The 18,065-nt window shown below is 48.4% G+C and overlaps 1 long non-coding RNA gene across 5 annotated transcripts; it reads right to left on the bottom strand.

Annotated features, from left to right (window-relative positions):
- Window positions 1-4,855: 4,855 nt before the first annotated feature.
- On the bottom strand, window positions 4,856-17,406 carry LOC149123795 (uncharacterized). Of its 5 annotated transcripts, none has more exons than XR_016214149.1 (5): window positions 16,960-17,406; window positions 14,634-14,817; window positions 13,682-13,784; window positions 8,873-8,916; window positions 4,856-5,191 (listed from the first exon to the last, which is right to left on the bottom strand). It is a non-coding gene; the product is annotated as an uncharacterized LOC149123795 (long non-coding RNA). The 5 variants fall into 5 exon arrangements; XR_016214146.1 differs by having other exon boundaries at window positions 4,863-5,191; window positions 8,873-8,921; window positions 16,960-17,405; XR_016214147.1 differs by lacking the exon at window positions 4,856-5,191 and adding an exon at window positions 7,261-7,484 and having other exon boundaries at window positions 8,873-8,921; window positions 16,960-17,405.
- Window positions 17,407-18,065: the final 659 nt, after the last annotated feature.

Below are 18,065 nucleotides of genomic sequence, written 5' to 3'. Positions count from 1 at the left end.
CTTTTTTCCAGCTTCTATGCAGACATGGGTGCACATATGTGCTAAAATTAGGCCCATGATGGATATAGATAGATAGATAAGGTTGCACATATTTTCCTTAGTCCTTAAAAATCTACTCCTTGTAATTCTTTGCTAACTCTATGTTTTGAGGTTTTTTTGCTAATGTACTAGGTTTTGCTTGCTCATATCTTTTCCAAAGATTTGAAAATCACATCCCACTGGAAATCTAATAAGATCTTACTCTGAAGACATAAAAGTATTACTTCACACATATGTATAAATCTAACCACAAGAGTAAAACATGGTAGCTTTTGTGTATCCCATAGAAACTTAGGTATTTTGTATTGCTTTAACATCTACCTCCAATACTGCAGATTTTCTTAGTAAAATTTGGAATTTTAGACCAGTTCATTCTTATTAAATTATCAAATACAAAACCATATTAAATTTTCATTTTTCAGTGTATTTTCTAAGAAAATTTATATAGGTTTTATCCTGGGTTTAGTAGATTTCATTGTTCAACCTAAGTCCTTTTATATCAGTTATCCATTCACTAATAACCCTTAATTTCTTGGTGTGCCAGAGAATCTACAAAGCAGTGTTTATTAGAATAGTCACATTAATGTCTAGTTCTCCAACTTTGCATATTTGAGAGTTTCTTCCTGCTGTCTTCACATGAAAAACAACTCAACAGTGCACTGCTTCGAAATTGAAACCACTTTCCTTCAGAATGGCTACCAGTCCTTCATCAGGTCTGGTATTCAATGGTTCTCTGAGTCTGCCCTAATTTCTGGGCTTCTGGAGCTAACCTCTTCTTTTCTGCCTGGTTGCTTGTTGGATTTTTGTCCTGGGCCTAGCAATTCAAAACTCTTCCAGGGGCATCTCCTGTGAGACCCCAAAGCTCATGTCCTTGGCCCTCCATGTCCTTTCTTCCTTTTCTATTGGTTCCACCCAGCCCCCACCTTTCCCTGTGATTCCAAAGGTCTCCTTCCCTCCCTTCTGATCAGATTTCCCAATCTCTGCTCTGTACCATAGCCATTTGGACTATGTTCAGGTTGGAATTTTTCTCTTCTTTAAAACTTCTTATCTTACCTAACTCCCTTTTCCTCGAACTCTGTACTGGTTCCACATCAGTCTGTTCTCCCCTTGACATTTGGTTCCTTTTTCAAAAAGAGAAGACAATTTTCCACCCTACAGAGGATGAGAATTGCTTTGGCTAAAATGAGCCCCTGGTCTCTGTAGAAAAATATCACTTCCAGTGAAATGGGAGCATGAGGCTCTCTTCCTCTGGTCTGTGAGACTTTTTTGTCAGAGGTTCCCCCTTCCATGTCCCAGAACATGGAGCTCCATCTTGCAGCAGAGAGTGAACACACTCTGTGTCCCTGTCCATGTCCCCTGGGAAGAGTCGGGGACAGGTAGCGTCCCTCTCTCAGTTGACAGTGTCTGCAAGGTTTGCACAAAGCATGTCTCCGCTCAACTACACAGGGAGTTTTTCTGACCTTCACTGTCTGACCCTTTGTATTTGTCTTTGACCCTTTGTATGGCTTGAGGACTGGAGCTATTCCAGTCTTAGGATGCATTGCCACCAGGCTCTTCTGGACCCTTAGATGGGGCTCTATGTGAGGCACTGCATTGCTCCAGAGAGCAGCCTTCTCCCTTAGGAGATCTAGGGATCTAGAACTGATCTAGGAGGAAGAGGAAAGCAGAACGTGACTGTGTCAAAAAGTGGCCCCTACAGAGTCGGGGTGGGGTGGCTCCTGGTGACAGTCACAGAGCTTCTGGACTGGGTAGACCGGGGGAGGGGTGCAACAGGCATGGCCCACTCTGAGCCAGTCATTGTATTGCTGCCTGTAGTTCGTGGAGACTCTTCCCAAACCGTGGCAGAAACTGAATCTCAGTCCTAGCTTTGGGGGTGGGGATGGGGTTGTGAATGTATTCTTCTCTTCTAAGGTGATGACTCTTTTCTGGAGAGTCTATAGGGCCTGAAACAGGAGCTGCTGGGCAGATGACCTTTCACAAGAGAGGCTCCCTTAACACTTCCCCTTCCCCATTGTAAAACACCCCTGCATCACTGGCTAACGCCAACAGAATGTTAACATTGAGAGTCTCAAGTGTCCAATCAATAAACAGATAAAAGGGATTGACAAGAACCTCACTGACACGCACTATAGGAATATTTACTCCTGATCGCTCCGTGGTTGGGGAATCTTTGCAGAGCAGATCCAGGGGAGACCCGATGCTGTGCTTGATCCTTCTCGGGAGTCTGGGGTGACTCATTCCAGGTGCAGAAGCTCTGCTTCACAAGGAGACCCCTGTGCAGATGACAGTGACACAACCCAGCACCGTTCCTGGCAGCCACACCAATGCCCCACTGAATGGCCTTCCCTAAGCTGACCTGGCACTGGACCATACTACAGAGGTGGGAACAGCCTCTGCCCAAAGCCATGGCACCTGAGGATGCCTTTTATTCCCCAGAATTGGGCTTACTCAAAATGCCTGGGTATTAGGTGAGGATGGAGGGCATATAAAGCATCAAAAAGTGCTTTTGCTTTTGGTTAGAGTTAAGTGTACTATTTCAACAATAAAGCTCGCAAGCCGCTTGGAACTCAGTAGTGTTTACAGTTGGTTTCAGCAGCTCTAAACTTTCTGGATACTTAGAGCTAATACCAAGTGCTAGCCAGGCCCTCTCTGCTGTGTGGCTACTGCCTGTCTGGGCGAAGCTGAGACTCCCCCAACTCTTCACCTTCTGGAGAGTGAGACCCCAGCTCTGCCATCTCTGTAGGTCAGTGCGAGCCTGCCCTTCTGAATCAGCTATCAGGGCGAGCTGCGGCTCACCCTTCTAACAAACTGAATCTTCTTTTTCTAAAAAACTTTATTTAACAGGTAGAGTTATAGACAGTAAGAGAGAGAGACAGAGAGAAAGGTCTTCTTTCCATTGGTTCACCCCCCAAATGGCTGCTACGGCTGGCGCTGCACCGATCCAAAGCCAGGAGCCGGGTGCTTCCTCCTGGTCTCCCATGTGGGTGCAGGGCCCAAGCACTTGGGCCATCCTCCACTGCACTCCCAGGCCACAGCAGAGAGCTGGCCTGGAAGAGGAGCAACTGGGACTAGAACCGGTGCCCATATGGGATGCTGGCGCTGCAGGTGGAGGATTAGTCAAGTGAGCCATGGCGCCAGCCCCACAAACTGAATCTTGTAACAAAACGAATCACCAGACAGTGGCCAAGGTCTCATGCACTGTGCCCTGGGGCTCACAGACCTTCCATTATTGACATATGGGGCCCCAGGCACAGTTTGGGAAGAACATGGGCTCAGGGAGCAAGAAATCCTGAGGTTTTAACCTGAGCGCTGACACTGACGTGAGGCTAGCGAGTCATCTGGTCACTGGCAGCCTCTGATTCCTCACAAAGAAACTGGGAACAGTGACAGCTCAGGGACAAAATGCACACAAAGTGCCTCACAGCTGGGCACAATAGTGGAGAGGCTACCCTAACTATTTCCCCTTTCTGCTTGGCTTCCAAGTTCAGCCAAATGGCCAATGGGGTAGACCTATGATCATCCACATTCCTTCCCCAGTACCCAAAGTCTCTGACAGACAAGCAGCTACCAAACATGATATCCAAAATCAGCTCCCTGATCCTCTACTCCCGTCACTATCTCTGGTGATTGGGAAGCCTGGGAAACAAGGAGATGTAATTGGGTCTCCAAAGCTCCTCCTGTCTTAAAGGGGTTGAAGATCCTCTGGGGGCACTTGTTGGTGACTGTTTCTAGAGGGCTTTTGAAATATCAGAGGATTCTGGTTCTGGTGAAAGTTTTTTTCTGCTTTTAAAAGAACCACTTTTTTTTTTTTTTTTGACAGGCAGAGTGGACAGTGAGAGAGAGAGACAGAGAGAAAGGTCTTCCTTTGCCGTTGGTTCACCCTCCAATGGCCGCTGCAGCTGGCGCGCTGCGGCTAGCACACTGCGCTGATCCGAAGCCAGGAGCCAGGTACTTATCCTGGTCTCCATGGGGTGCAGGGCCCAAGCACTTGGGCCATCCTCCACTGCACTCCCTGCCCACGCAGAGAGCTGGCCTGGAAGAGGGGCAACCGGGACAGAATCTGGCGCCCCGACCAGGACTAGAACCCGGTGTGCCGGCACCGAAAGGCGGAGGATTAGCCTAGTGAGCCGTGGTGCCAGCCAAAAGAACCACTTTCTAGTAATTTTTTATTTATTTGAGAGTCAGACACACACAGAGACAGAGAAGAAGAGAGAGAGACAGAGATGGATAGACAGAGACCGCCAGACACTGGTTTACTCCCCCAGTTCCTGAAACAGCTGAGACTGGACTGGCTCAAAGTCAGGAGTCAGGAACTCAGTCTAGATCTCCTACAGGAGGCAGGGACCCAACTACTTGAACCATCACCTGCTGTGTCCATGGCTGCCCATTAGCAGGAAGCGGAAGTCAGGAGCTGGAACCAGGATTCGAACAAAATGAATCACCAGACAGTGGCCAAGGTCTCATAAACTGTGCCTTGGGGCTCACAGACCTTCCATTCTTGACATGTGGGACCCCAGGCAGTCTGGGAAGAACATGGGCAGATTCGAATTCTGATTAGGGAGATGGCATCTTAACTGCTAGGCTACATGCCCATCCTGAAAGTTCTTTCTGTTGTCCTTGCTGGAGGCCAGGAAGGATGCCATCATCGCCCCCTGCCCCCCAACTGTACCCGCACAGCCCAGAAGTTGGTGGCTGCCAGCTGAGAAAAGCCAACTGTTCCTGGCCCTGCAGAGAGAAAGGGGCATCTTGGAGCTCAGAGGCTCCCTCCTTTTGTGTCAAAGACATGAAAATATTCACTGAGCTCTTCCTCAGTGAGATACCGGCAGTGGGTTACTGCACAGAGGTCCCAGGAACTTCTCACTTTTCTGATGAGAATTTTTCCTGATGGTTTTCTATTTATCTTTGTGGTGTGGTTTAGAAGGGGTCAAGTGCTGGAGGAGGTAAAAGGGGAGGGATCTGGAGGATGGGACACAGGGAATAAGTTCTCTGGAGCCCATGGGGTCAGGTGCAGCTCTACAGCTGGAGGCCAATGGGGAGACAAAGCCAGAGAATAAGAGGAACCGGAGCGCAGGGACAGAGAAGCGGACTGGCTCCACATGCGCACCCCCAGAGCAGCTTGAGCGGTTCTAGGCAGTTGAACCAGGGAGAGAACCTGCGCAAGAGAATTGAAGATGCTCCAGGAGTCTGTGTGTAACACACCAGGAGTCTCCCACAGGGTGCCTTCAGCCCATTGGTCAGGATGCACACATCCCATTCTGGAGTGCCTGGGTTCAATTCCCAGCTCTACTTCCTGACCCAGCTTCCTGCCGATGCAGAGACAGTTGCAAAATAGGTGCATGTATGTGTACTCACTTTCTTGAACACCCGATTTTCTCTTTCTGTGGTAGTTTTTTTGTTTTGAGATTCCCAGAAAAAAAAATTTCTTGGTATGAACTATAAAAGAGTTCTCTCTTCCTCTCTCTCTCTCTCCCTCCCTCCCTCCCTCCCTCCCTCTCCTCCCTATTTCTTTCATAGCAATGCTTGCTTGCTTGCTTGCTTTCCTTCTTTCTTCTTCATCCTCTTTTTGGTCCTTCGAGAGGCATCAGTGATAACTTAAGTTTTGTGTTCCTGTCACCTGGGTGGGAGACCTGGATTGGGTTCCCAGCTCCTGGCTTCAGCCCAGACACTGGTCTGGCTGTTGTGAGCATTTGGGGAGTGAACCTGAAGAAGGGATTTCTCTGATTCTCTCTCTCTCTCTCTCTCTCTCTCTCTGTGTGTGTGTGTCTCTCTGCCTCGAGAAAGAGAAAGAGAAAGAAGGAAGGAAGGAAGGAGGGAGGGAGGGAGGGAGGGAGGGAGGAAAGCATTGTCCTGTAATATGTATTACCAAGAAATCTTCATTTTTTTCTGGGGATCTTGAAACAGAAGTACAGATGTACAAACAGCAGAATCAGGTGTTCAGGAGAGTGAGGACATAAGCATGGAGCCATTGTACACCTTTTGCAGTTCCAGTGTGCCTTGAGGCTCTCAGAAGCCGCTGGCCGATTGGTGCTTTGCCATCATCCGCCATTCCAGAAGAGCATTTTGGAACATCTGTTTTAGGCACTAGTGCTAAATAAGAGGGTAGCGAGCCTGCCAGTTCCTTGTCTAAAAGGAAACATTTCAGGGATGCAGCCAATAAGATCGGTAGCCTTTGACTTCTGCAGGCCGCGACAAACTCTGCTTTCCTTGCCAATAACAGGGCTGATTATTTTCCAGCCTTTGATAGATACTTGGCCACTGCTCCAAACTGTACAATTGGCATCCTCCACGTTCCTCACCAGAAGTGCCACAGATGAAGCCCTGGAACGGTCACACAGGGAGATGTGTGCTCTCTGGGCCTGGCTAATTAGATCCGTGCTCTAACCTAAGTTCAACGACTGATAACCCAGAAATTCACCCCAAGCTTGAAAGAATTGAGCAATGAATTTGTTTGTGCCAAGAGCAAACTCTCTGGCCTCCTACATGGCTTCCAACTTTTCTTTGTGACTGGGAGACATGTGTGGTTTGTGCAGAGCTGGACCGGCAAGATAGAACACACAACCCTGGGATGTCTGATTCAAGCTCAGTCTGGTCCCTGGGTGCCTTGGCAGTTGTTCTGGGGAAGGGCTTATCAGAGACAGGACCCACTGGGAAAGTGAAGATTGTCTTTGTCTCCCTTGGAGGCAGCACTGGTTCGTTCTAGAAGAAGCCAGAAATGGATACCAACTACTTAATACTTAAATTAATACCCATGCATGAGTTACTCATTTTGGCCATTTCGTCTTGAAATCGAGGTTCTAGGAGCCAGCACTGTGGCACAGCAGGTTAGGGCCATGGCCTACAGAGTTGGTATCCCATATGGGCACCAGTTTGAGTCCCGGCTGCTCCGCTTCCAATCCGGTTCTCTGCTATGGCCTGGGAAAGCCGTGGAGGATGGCCCAAGTGCTTGGGCCCCTGCACCTGCATGGGAGACCCAGTGGAAGCTCCTGGCTCCTGGCTTCGGATCAGCTCAGCTCTGGCCATTGCTGTCATTTTGAGAGTGAACCAGCGGATAGAAGATCTCTCTCTCCCTCTCTCTCTCTCTCTCTCTCTCTCTCTCTCTCTCTCATTCTCTCTCTCTGTGTAACTCTTTCAAATAAATAAAATAAATCTTAAAAAAAAAACACCGTAGCTCTAATTTGTGTGAGCCTGGGGATTCTGCACAGAGGCTTTTTACATTGTGTTTCCTTTTAGGTCCTTAAAAAGCAAGCTGAGAGTTGACGGAGCTCAGCAGATCCCTGGCTTGGGAACAAGCAAACCAAGCGGCAGGCTGGGGCGTGTCCATTGTGCGTCTTCTCAGTGTGCAGCGGATTCACACGGCAAGGTGGGAAGGAAGCAGAGGTACTTGAGCAGGCTCCGCAGTGTGAGAAAGGAGCCCACAGGAGGCCTGGGCAATTGCGTCTGGAGGGCTGGGGGAGAGAGCCCTTAAGCCATTTTTGGGTAATTAGATGAAGCCCTGCTGGGTGGGGAAGGGTGTACCCACCACCCCGAGCGGGCCGGCATGGGGGACCCCTCTCTGACTCAAGGCGGTGCCTTGATTTAGAAAGCAGCCTTCCAGCACATTCAGCCACTCAGCTGTCTCATCAGGGAGTACTTTAGATTAACAAATGTGAACATTCTAACATTACTGGAGGGATTATTCCATCGTGTTAAATATTTCATTTATCTGACATCACCCTACTGACTCACTGCTATAATTTATTAAATCAGCCTCCTGGAGAAAACGATCAGATGGTTTTTCACAGCAGGGCTTGACGTTCAGGGCTCTCCTTTCCCAGCCCCACAGATATGCTTCTTCCATTCCCGCTTCCATCGGGTTCCCATTTCCCATATGTGGCATGGGTGAGGTGGGTGGGCCTGGCCGCAGGAGTGGCAGAGGGGACAGGTGGAGAGGGAAATGGGGGAGCGAGGCAAAGGGAAGCGGGGTTCAGGAGAGCTGCTGTGCAAATGGTGGTCAGAGGCAGGACTCAGGCCACAGACGTGGACGGGACAGGATGCCCACAGGTCCTGATGCCTGAGGCTAGAGCAGGCAGAGAATGGACAACCTTCATGCCTGAAGCAGTTGGGCCAGCAGCCTTCCCCAGGGCTGGTTCCCAGAAGGCGTCTTGGTAGGACAGCAGCACTCCCTTGCCTTGGTCTCCCCTAGTACTGGTTCTGTGTGTACCTGAGCACTCAGCCTTCTGATGACTGTTTGTAGAGCAGCTACTGAGCACCAACCATTTCAGAGGCACTGAGGATCCAGGTTGGTCCCAGAATGCGGGGACTGACAGTCAGGAGGGACAACTGCCATTTACCCTGTGCTGAGTGCACCCAGGGTCTGACTTTCAGTCCTTCCTGCAACCCTGCAATGATAGGTACGACCACCATGTTACGGATAAGATGTTAACTACCTCTGTGAGTTCACATAGAGAGGAAGCTGCTGGCCTACCACTTGGATTTAGATCCTTGTGACACCAGCGTCTGCTCTTCATGTCACAGACAGAGATTCTACTCGCCCTAAATGATGGCAGGGTGGGCATTTGGCCTAGCAGTTAAGACACCTGCATCCCATATGGGAGTACTAGGATTAGATACCTGGCTATAGCTTTTAACTCCAATTTCCTGCTAATGCAGATCCTGGGATGCAGGACTGATGGCTCAATTAATTGGGTTCCTGCCACCCATGAGGGAGACCTGGATGGAGCTCCTGGCTCCTAGCCCAGGCCATCCCATTGTGGGCATATTGAGGGTGAACCAGCAAATTGGAGTGTCCCCCCTGCCCCCCACAAAATCAAATTCCTCCTACACAATCACCCACCTGGAAACTGGGTCCATGTTCACTCTATGGGACTCTCTTCTGAGCTGCACTGGAAAGAGAAGCATGGCTATGAACCAAGATACAACTGAGCTCAATTGGTGATTCTTGTCATCCCTCAGAGATTTTAGTCTCTAGGATGAACGGCCCCGATATGCTACAGCCCATCTGTGAGAGTCAGGGTAGGCACGTCCACGCCCTGCATGAGGCCAGAGGTATATGCAGTTCTGTCACTGTCTCAGAGACAGGTCCACAGAGATCTGAGCTAATGTGAAGCCTGCAGAAGCATCTTTATCTGCAAAATGCTAATGAGCCCTTGGGCCGGCGCCGTGGCTCAATAGGCTAATCCTCCACCTTGCGGCGCCGGCACACCGGGTTCTAGTCCCGGTTGGGGCGCCGGATTCTGTCCCAGTTGCCCCTCTTCCAGGCCAGCTCTCTGCTATGGCCAGGGAGTGCAGTGGAGGATGGCCCAGGTGCTTGGGCCCTGCACCCCATGGGAGACCAGGAAAAGCACCTGGCTCCTGGCTCCTGCCAGGATCAGCGCGGTGCGCCGGCTGCAGCGGCGGCCATTGGAGGGTGAACCAACGGCAAAGGAAGACCTTTCTCTCTCTGTCTCTCTCTCTCACTGTCCACTCTGCCTGTCAAAAAAAAAAAAAATGCTAATGAGCCCTTCAACCCCAGTCCTAATGTAATCATACTCCTCTCTCTGTTGGATGCAGCTCAAACCCAGCCTACAGCAGCATCCAGATGGTAGCAGTGTCAATTCTGCATGGCCTCTATCCTTTAGAACTGGAGAATCAACCACCTCTCACTGAATGTCACTGTTCCTTCAATTCTGACTCCCCCGTGGTGCTCTGGGTGGATCCTTTGGGTTGGATTCCCCAGGCTAGATTACACCAAGGAGGCCGTGTATCTTACAAGTGGTCAACTGATTGGCAATGAGCTCAGAATAGAGAAGAAGAGAAATAATTCTATCTTGTGACTCACATCTCAAAGGAAGAATTATCATTTTCCAATTAAATAAATACTTCTGGAGTAAGGCTTTCTCAACTATTTAAAAATAGATGGCATACCAAAAACTGGATGGAAGTGTAAATAACAACCTACAAATGGTGGCTACTTCTGGATGAAGGGATTAGTACGGTTCTTGATAACTTTCCCATTTCATTCAGGGTCTGTAATGAGCATGGAATACTATCATAACCAGAGCAAGCATAGTGAATGTTTTGTTAAGTCTTATTTTATGACACATTACCAAATATTCACACTCAGACCACATTCGTGCAATGCACTCAAGAAGTCACTTGAAAGAGATGAATGTTGGCATTCCCAGAAAGTCTCAATTCCAGGCTTTTGTCTCTAGCAACAAGCCAAACTTGAATGAAGATTCCACTTAAAGCAACTAAAAATTCTGGGTGCCATGGGTTTTTTTTGTTGTTGTTTTTTTTTTTTTTTACAAATTGTTTTAGATGCAGTGGTGACCTAGTCACTGGGAATTCATAGCAAGAAGGGGAATCACCGAACAAGCATTTTCCAAACCAAAGCGTTGGCCAAAACTGGATGAACATGAGCGTAAGTTTCCTTAGCTTTTTAAGGAAGGAGAGAAAAGAGAGAGAGCCTGGTGTCCACCCAGGTGAGAAATCTGTCCCATGCCTGCACAGAGCCCAACTCCATCCAATCAGCTCATCTCAGGGAAGGGTGAACTGGAACTAAATCCAGCCTGCTACTCCCAAGGCAGCTAGAGCAAGTGCTGCTTTGAAGACTGAGTCTGGACAAAGAAAAAAAAATCTCCATGTAGAATTCATGACAACATACCATGCTTTGTGCAGGTATGCAGCCCAGATTTGCGCAGCAGGGATTGTCTACAGCTTTAGTCCTATGCATTAGCTTAAAGCACTCCCACTAGAGGAGCACCCAGGAGCCAGCAGCTTCAAGAAGCTAACGAATACCGAGTCTTATAAATTAAAAAAAAAAAAAAAACACTGTGAAAGATAATAAAAGTGAGGAACAAAAAAAAAATGAGAAAAATCATAAAACCAGTCAAGGACAGAAGATACACTGTCTTAGCTGAACAGCAATTAGACTGACATCTAAAAGCAGCAATGGAAGACAAGATGCTGTGGAAAAAGATACCCGTGTGCTGAGACAAAGTAACCCTCAGCCTAGAACAATATCCCTGGCAAAACATCACGCAACAACAACAAAGGAAACAAAGATATTTTTAGGTTAAAAAAATTAGTATTTTCTATAATCACCAATATACTCTCACCAAAGGAATTCAAAAGGATGCACAATGGATAGTGAACAATGTGGTTTCCCAAAGGGGAGGTCTAAGCTGAAAGATGGGATGTTAAGACTAAAATGAGCTAACTATATGGATAAAACTAAACATACAACAATAAAACAGTCAAGTAACAATAAAAATGTGTGATTTAGCTTAAAAAAAGAGAGAAAGAAGCAAAATTTAAAAAGTGACCAAAATATATAATAATTAGGGAAAGAGATGAAATTGTTCCCTGTTGTGTATGGTTTCATTCCCTGTACTTTGGTTCACCTTCGATCAACTTCAGCTTGCAAATATTAATGGAATTTGGAAAACATTATGCTGAGTGAAATAAGCCAGTCCCAAAGGGACAAATATCATATGTTCTCCCTGATCGGTGACAACTAACCGAGCACCAAAAAGGAAACCTGTTAAAGTGAAATGAACACTATGAGAAATGGTGACTTGATCAACTCTTGCCCTGACTGTTGATGAACAACTTAATACGTTATCCCTCTTAGTATTTTTTGGTTTGTTCTACTTAATACTTTTGGTTGAATACTGTAATCAATACACAGTTATTCTTAAGTGTTGAAACTTAACTGAAAAGTGATCACTGTTAAATATAAGAGAGGGAATAAGAGAGGGAGGAGATGTACGATTTTGGACATGCTCAAGCTGATTTGCCCAAATGGTAGAGTTAGAAACATACCAGGGGATTCCAATTCAATCCCATCAAGGTGGCATGTACCAATGCCATCTCACTAGTCCAAGTGATCAATTTCTTTTCACAGTTGATCATAATGATAGGACTAAGAGCCAAAGGGATCACATAAACAAGACTAGTGTCTGCAAATACTAACTGATAGAATCAAAAAGGGAGAGAATGAACCAACATGGGAAGCGGGATACACAGCAGACTCATAGAATGGCAGATGTCCTAAACAGCACTCTGGCCTCAGAATCAGCCCTTAAGGCATGCGGATCCGGCTGAAAAGCCCATGAGAGTATTTCAGGCATGGAAAGCCAAGACACTCTGTAAAAAAAAAATGACCTAAATGAAAGATCTCCGCGAGTGAGATGCCAGTGGAAAGAACAGGTCTTCAAAGAAGGAGGTACCTTTCTCTGAAGGGAGGAGAGAACTTCCACTCTGACTGCGGCCTTGTCTAAATATGATCAGAGTCGGTGAACTCAAAAGGCTTCCATAGCCTTGGCAACTCATGACAAGAGCCTAGGGTGATTACTGATGCCATAAACAAGAGTGTCAATTTGTTAAGTCAACAACAGGAGTCACTGTGCACTTACTCCTCATGTAGGATCTCTGTCCTTAATGTGCTGTACATTGTGATTTAATGCTATAACTAGTACTCAAACAGCATTTTTCACTTTGTGTTTCTATGTGGGTGCAAACTGTTGAAATCTTTACTTAATATATGCTAAACTGATCTTCTGTATATAAAGAGAATTGAACATGAATCTTGATGTGAATGGAGGGGGGGAGGGAGCAGGAAAGGGGAGGGTTGCGGGTGGGAGGGAAGTTATGGGGGGGAAGCCATTGTAATCCATAAGCTGTACTTTGGAAATTTATATTCATTAAATAAAAGTAAAAAAAAGAAATAATGAGCAATTCATAAGTATTTTGGGGGGAGAGCTATTTTATAATGGGTTTATTTCCAGAGGTGTGTCACTCACTGGAAAATTTTATATTTAAATTGTGGACATTTACTACACAATTTCAAGAAAAACCATAGTGTATGTAGAGTTTTGTTCTATTCATGGTTTCACACATTGACTGGGGCTCTTGGACTGCACACCCCTCAGCAGATATCTGGGTTAGAATGTAATCAGAATTAAAGTGTTTAAAGATCCTACAGGGGCCAGAGTTGTGGTGAGTGGGCTAAGCAGCTGCTGTGGCTCTAGCATCCCATATGGGAAAGCCAGTTCAAAACCCGGCTACTTCGTTTTTGATCCAGCTTCCTGCTAGTGCTCCTGGGAAATCAGAGGGGGATGATCCAAGTCCTTGGGCCCCTGACACCCATGTGGGAGACAAGGAGGGAATTCCTGGCTCCTGACTTCAGCCTGACCCAGACCTGGCTGTTAAGGGATTTTGGGGAGTGAATCAGCAGATGGGAGATCTCTGTCTCTCCCCTCTCTGTGTCACTTTGCTTTTTGAATAATGAAGCAAATGGTCTTTAAAAAATCTATTAAATATCTTTTACAGCAGGATAGTAGAAACAAGGATTAGCTTTAGATTTTGACAAGTAAGCACTATAAAAGTAGAATACACGACTTTCCAACCAGTAGGGGTAAAAGTGAGATGAGAAAAAAATTAAATGCAAAAGACATCAAGAAAGGAACAAAGAAGAAACTCACAGATGATAGGACAGCTCGGACCGTACAGTAGAAGAAATCTCAGTCCCACGTAGAATTTGGAGCACCAGTTCTGGGTGCTGTGATTATTGATCTTAGATGTGTGGACCAAAGGGAAGGTCGGAAGCTGATTGCTTCTTTCCTCCAGCCCTCGCTGTGCGTGATAACTGCAAGTCTACCTTTAGGACAGGTCAGTGTTCCTCTTCCCCAATCGGCCAGCGAGGCTATCCTGAGGCCATCATCACAGTCTCTGGACCCGGTTCACAAACACCAAGGGGATCCCTGTGGTCACAAGGAACAAACCTCAGAATCCATGATCCTCCAAGCGGTGCCATTATTATTATTATTATTATTATTACCATTACTATTTTTTTGAAAAGAGCCAGATGGTAATTATTTTAGGTGCTGCAGGCTCTGAGGTCTCTGGCAACAACCAGCCTTGGCATCGTGTGAAAGCAGCCACAGACCGTGTGTAAATGAAAGAGATGGCAGCACGCCAGTAAAATTTTATTCATGCAAACTATTGTTTGCTGGTCCTGGCTTAGTTCAGAAGGAAGAACAGTAGACATGACGTCATGTGTACACGCACGAGAACATGACATAGTACCCCAGAGATATTTTTTACATTTTTACATCAAAAGTCATAAAAATTAAAAACGAGCTGTGAGAGGAGAAAGACATCTCAACCGAGTATTACTTTCAGTTTTTAAATAGCATGGAAAATCCCTTCTCTGTGGCAACTGACCCTGCTGATCACATGTCAGGAGCTATTTTAGGCAGCAGTGGGACGGTGCCAGGCACTTCACACATCAACAGATGGCACCTATACTGTTAGAAGCCACTGTCACCACAAGGCATGAAGGAATCTGGCCACTCAATTAGGGGCCATCTTGTGACATGCGTTCCTCCCAGGCACAACCCTACAACAGAGCTTAGGAGACGCGGTGATGTCAGCCCCCAGAGCTATGGCCGCCCCACTGGGTCACGTCCCAGTACAGTAGCGGCATTAGCCCTGTCTGAATTTATTAATGAGTGGAGTGGAGGACAGGTGGCTCTACCTCCTGGCTCTTTAAATTAGAGGCACAGCAAGAGGCCAGGAAGCAAGTGACACTAATCCCCTAAACCACTTACCAAGGACGGCAGAGGGCCTGGCACCTGTGCAACTGGGGAGACGGACACTTGCAGGCGCTCATCTCACAGAGGGGGCAGGGCACCCCGGACAGCCCAGGAAGCTGGGAAGGCAGCCACTATCCTGGATCTCTCCAGGGAAGGACTCACACAGCAGGGGTGAAAACACTTGAATGGAAACTGGAGCCTGAAATAGAAATGGAAAACACGGTGGTGGGGGAACAAACCCCTAACACGTGAAAGGCTTGCAGCAAAAGTCATGGATACAAGACCTGCAGGCAATGGGCAATGGCCTGGGGAGGGCTGTGCTGGTGCATAAGGCTGTTAGGAGATGGCCAGGGAGAGTCGGAATCTCAGAGAAGCTGGGTTGGAGCAGGGGGAGTTTGCAGCTGGCCATCCACTCACACAGGCAACCCGGGAGAGAACCTGGCCTCTTCCTTGCATGCTGTCTCTCCCAGTGGGGAACGGAGTGGCTGGACTCGCACGTCCTAGGAGGATATCTTGCAGCACGGAAGTCTGTAGGGAATGGGCTCAACTTTGCCCTATATTGAACACTTCATTGGGAACACAGTGCAAAAAGCATGCCCTGTGTCAGCCGCCCAGACAATTCATCTGGGACGCGCTGGCGTCTTCCAATGTGATCCCACGCTCTGGCTGAAGCTGAAAGTGCCAGCGCTGCCGCCCTATGCGAAATCTGCCTTCGCCCCCTGCGCTGTTGCATTTCATCCTTGATTTGCTATCACTTTTAGAGGCACTGAACACATGATTGAAGGGCTGGTGGATTGTCTAGTCCTTAAACTGCCTTTGGTTTTCAAAGTCAGAAATTTTAACAGTCACTACAACTTAAGCCAGAGTGTAAAAATGTTTGCATTCATTCATTGCGAAAAGCAATCAGTAAAATATTACTGTAATGTCAGGGGAGCTGTTTGATTCAGAAGCCACAGATTTCGGGGGCGGCACTGTGGCATAGTGGGTAAAGCCACTGCCTGCAGTGCCGGCATCTCGTACAGGCGCCGGTTCAAGTACCAGCTGCTCCACTTCCAATCCAGCTCTCTGCTATGGTCTGGGCAAGCAGTGGAAGATGCCCCAGATCCTTGGGCCCCTGCACCCACATGGGAGACCTGGAGGAAGCTTCCGGCTCCTGGCTTCAGATTGGCTTGACTCTGGTCTTTGTGGCCACTTGGGGGTGAACCAATGGATGGAAAACCTCTCTCTCTCTCTCTCTCTCTCTCTTCCCCCCTCCCTCTGTAACTTTGCCTTTCAAATAAATAAATAAATCTTCAAAAAAGAAAAAGAAACACAGTCTTCATTTAAAAAAAATAAAGAAGCTACAGATTTTGTATCAGGATGGGCTTGTGTAGGGAGAGCTCTCAGTGAGGAAGCCCCCAGGAACCCTGGACTTGGTGGGCTTTACCTCGACCACACTGTCCACTGTGCACTGTGGACCTGGGGCAGGTCATGGACCTTGTCCTGCCCAGAGAGACAGCATCCCGTGTCATCGTGCTGAGTCACCCAGCAAAGCCTGAGACAAGATGGGAAAGGAGGAAAGAACAGGCCACCAGGAAGACGATGGAGATGGCTCAGCACAGGAGACTTGCTTTCCCAGCAAGCAGAGGGGAAACCTGGGAAGGTGCCTGCTCTCACAGCCTGGACCAGGTGCCGTGCATGGTGGGGTAAGCGGCACGCCAACAAGCCTGACTCCCGCACAGTGAGGTTGAGCAGTAACCATTAGGAGCTCAATAGCCACGTCGGGAAGAAGAAGCTGCACCATGGGCTGTACTCTGTATGGCTCAAGTGCAAGGTCAGACTGAGAATTTAACTCCAGGCTGGCCGTCAGAGCACAAAACCCCAAGGCTCCCTTCAAAGAACACACTGGTTTTGTTGCAAGAGGGGCCCCTTCTCAGCACACCAGTAGGGATGGAATTGCATGGGTTCCACAAGGAGGAGCAAAGCTGACCTGTCAAGGAAGAGGCCTTCCCAGGCTCAAGCCAGAGGCTGATCCAGGAGGGTGGGGGATGGAGAGGGGGTCCGGCTGGGCGGTGATCCACCCAGCAGCCCCTGCTCCTTCTAAGGAACTTGACCTGCCCCTGGGACCCCGTGCTGGAGGCCTGGAAAACTCAGCCTGCTCTGGTTTCACCCAGCCCAGGCACCCTCCCCTCTCCTGCAACTCTGACTCCGCATTGCCTTGGGGTCCCTTCCCCCAGGCCTTTCCCCGGCAGCACGCAGCTGGGCAACAAAAGCACAGGAGCTGCCTCCGGGAAGCCCTCTCCCCTGCCAAGGTCCCGGCGCACCCTCTGGTCCTTGCTGACAGAACGGGCAACCAGCTTACCAATCTTGTTGTGAGGGTGAGTTTAAAAAAATCAATCAGGGCTGGCGCTGTGGTGCAGCAGGTAAAGCTGCCACTTGCAGTGCCGGCATCCCTTATGGGCGTTGGTTCGAGACGCGGCTGCTCCACTTCCGATCCAGCTCCCTGCTATGGCCTGGGAAAGAGTAGCAGATGGCCCAGATCGTTGGGCCCCTGCACCGACATGGGAGACCTGGAAGAAGCTTCTGGCTCCTGGCTTTGGATTGGCCCAGCTCTGGCAGATGCAGCCAATTGGGGAGTGAACCAGCAGATGGAAGACTTCTTTCTCTCTCTCTGCCTCTCCTTCTTTCTCTATGTAACTCTGACTTTCAAATAAATAACTAAATCTTTAAAAAAAAATCTGAATCACTTGAGAGTTACTCGAAATAAACTGGTCCCCTATCATCTCCCACTATGCCCTAGAGGAGGCCCAGCAGCTGCCTCTTGAGAGGTGGGGGATGGACAGGGAGTAAACAGAGCACACCTGGGCACGCAGGTGTTCAGGCTCTTCCTTAAGGACGCATCTCAGCGCACAAGCTGAATGTGGCGTCAGTCACTAGAAGCTGTCTTTACATCAGTTCACCAAGTTCTCAGCCTGAAACCCTTTTGCACACTATTTAGGAGAACAGCTAAGTGAAGAAATAGGGGACTCCTGTGTTCCCAATACTGATGTCCTCCTTGGGTGATCAGGGAACAGCTTCATGGAGTTCAGAGCCAGATTACTGGGGATGGCATACGTGGGGCAGCAGTTAAGGGCAGTCGGCACCACAGCTCACTAGGCTAATCCTCCGCCTAGCGGTGCTGGCACACCGGGTTCTAGTCCCAGTCGGGGCGCTGGATTCTGTCCCGGTTGCCCCTCTTCCAGGCCAGCTCTCTGCTGTGGCCCGGGAGTGCAGTGGAGGATGGCCCAAGTGCTTGGGCCCTGCACCCCATGGGAGACCAGGAAAAGCACCTGGCTCCTGCCATCGGATCAGCGCGGTGCGCCGGCCGCAGCAGCCATTGGAGGGTGAACCAACGGCAAAAGGAAGACCTTTCTCTCTCTCTCTCACTGTCCACTCTGCCTGAAGAAAAGGAAAGGAAAAGGAAAGGAA

This window comes from Oryctolagus cuniculus, chromosome 10 (assembly GCF_051225735.1).
Source record: "Oryctolagus cuniculus isolate XC-2025 breed Fujian yellow rabbit chromosome 10, ASM5122573v1, whole genome shotgun sequence".
Taxonomy (NCBI): domain Eukaryota; kingdom Metazoa; phylum Chordata; class Mammalia; order Lagomorpha; family Leporidae; genus Oryctolagus; species Oryctolagus cuniculus.
This window is presented reverse-complemented; position numbering and strand designations above follow the sequence as displayed.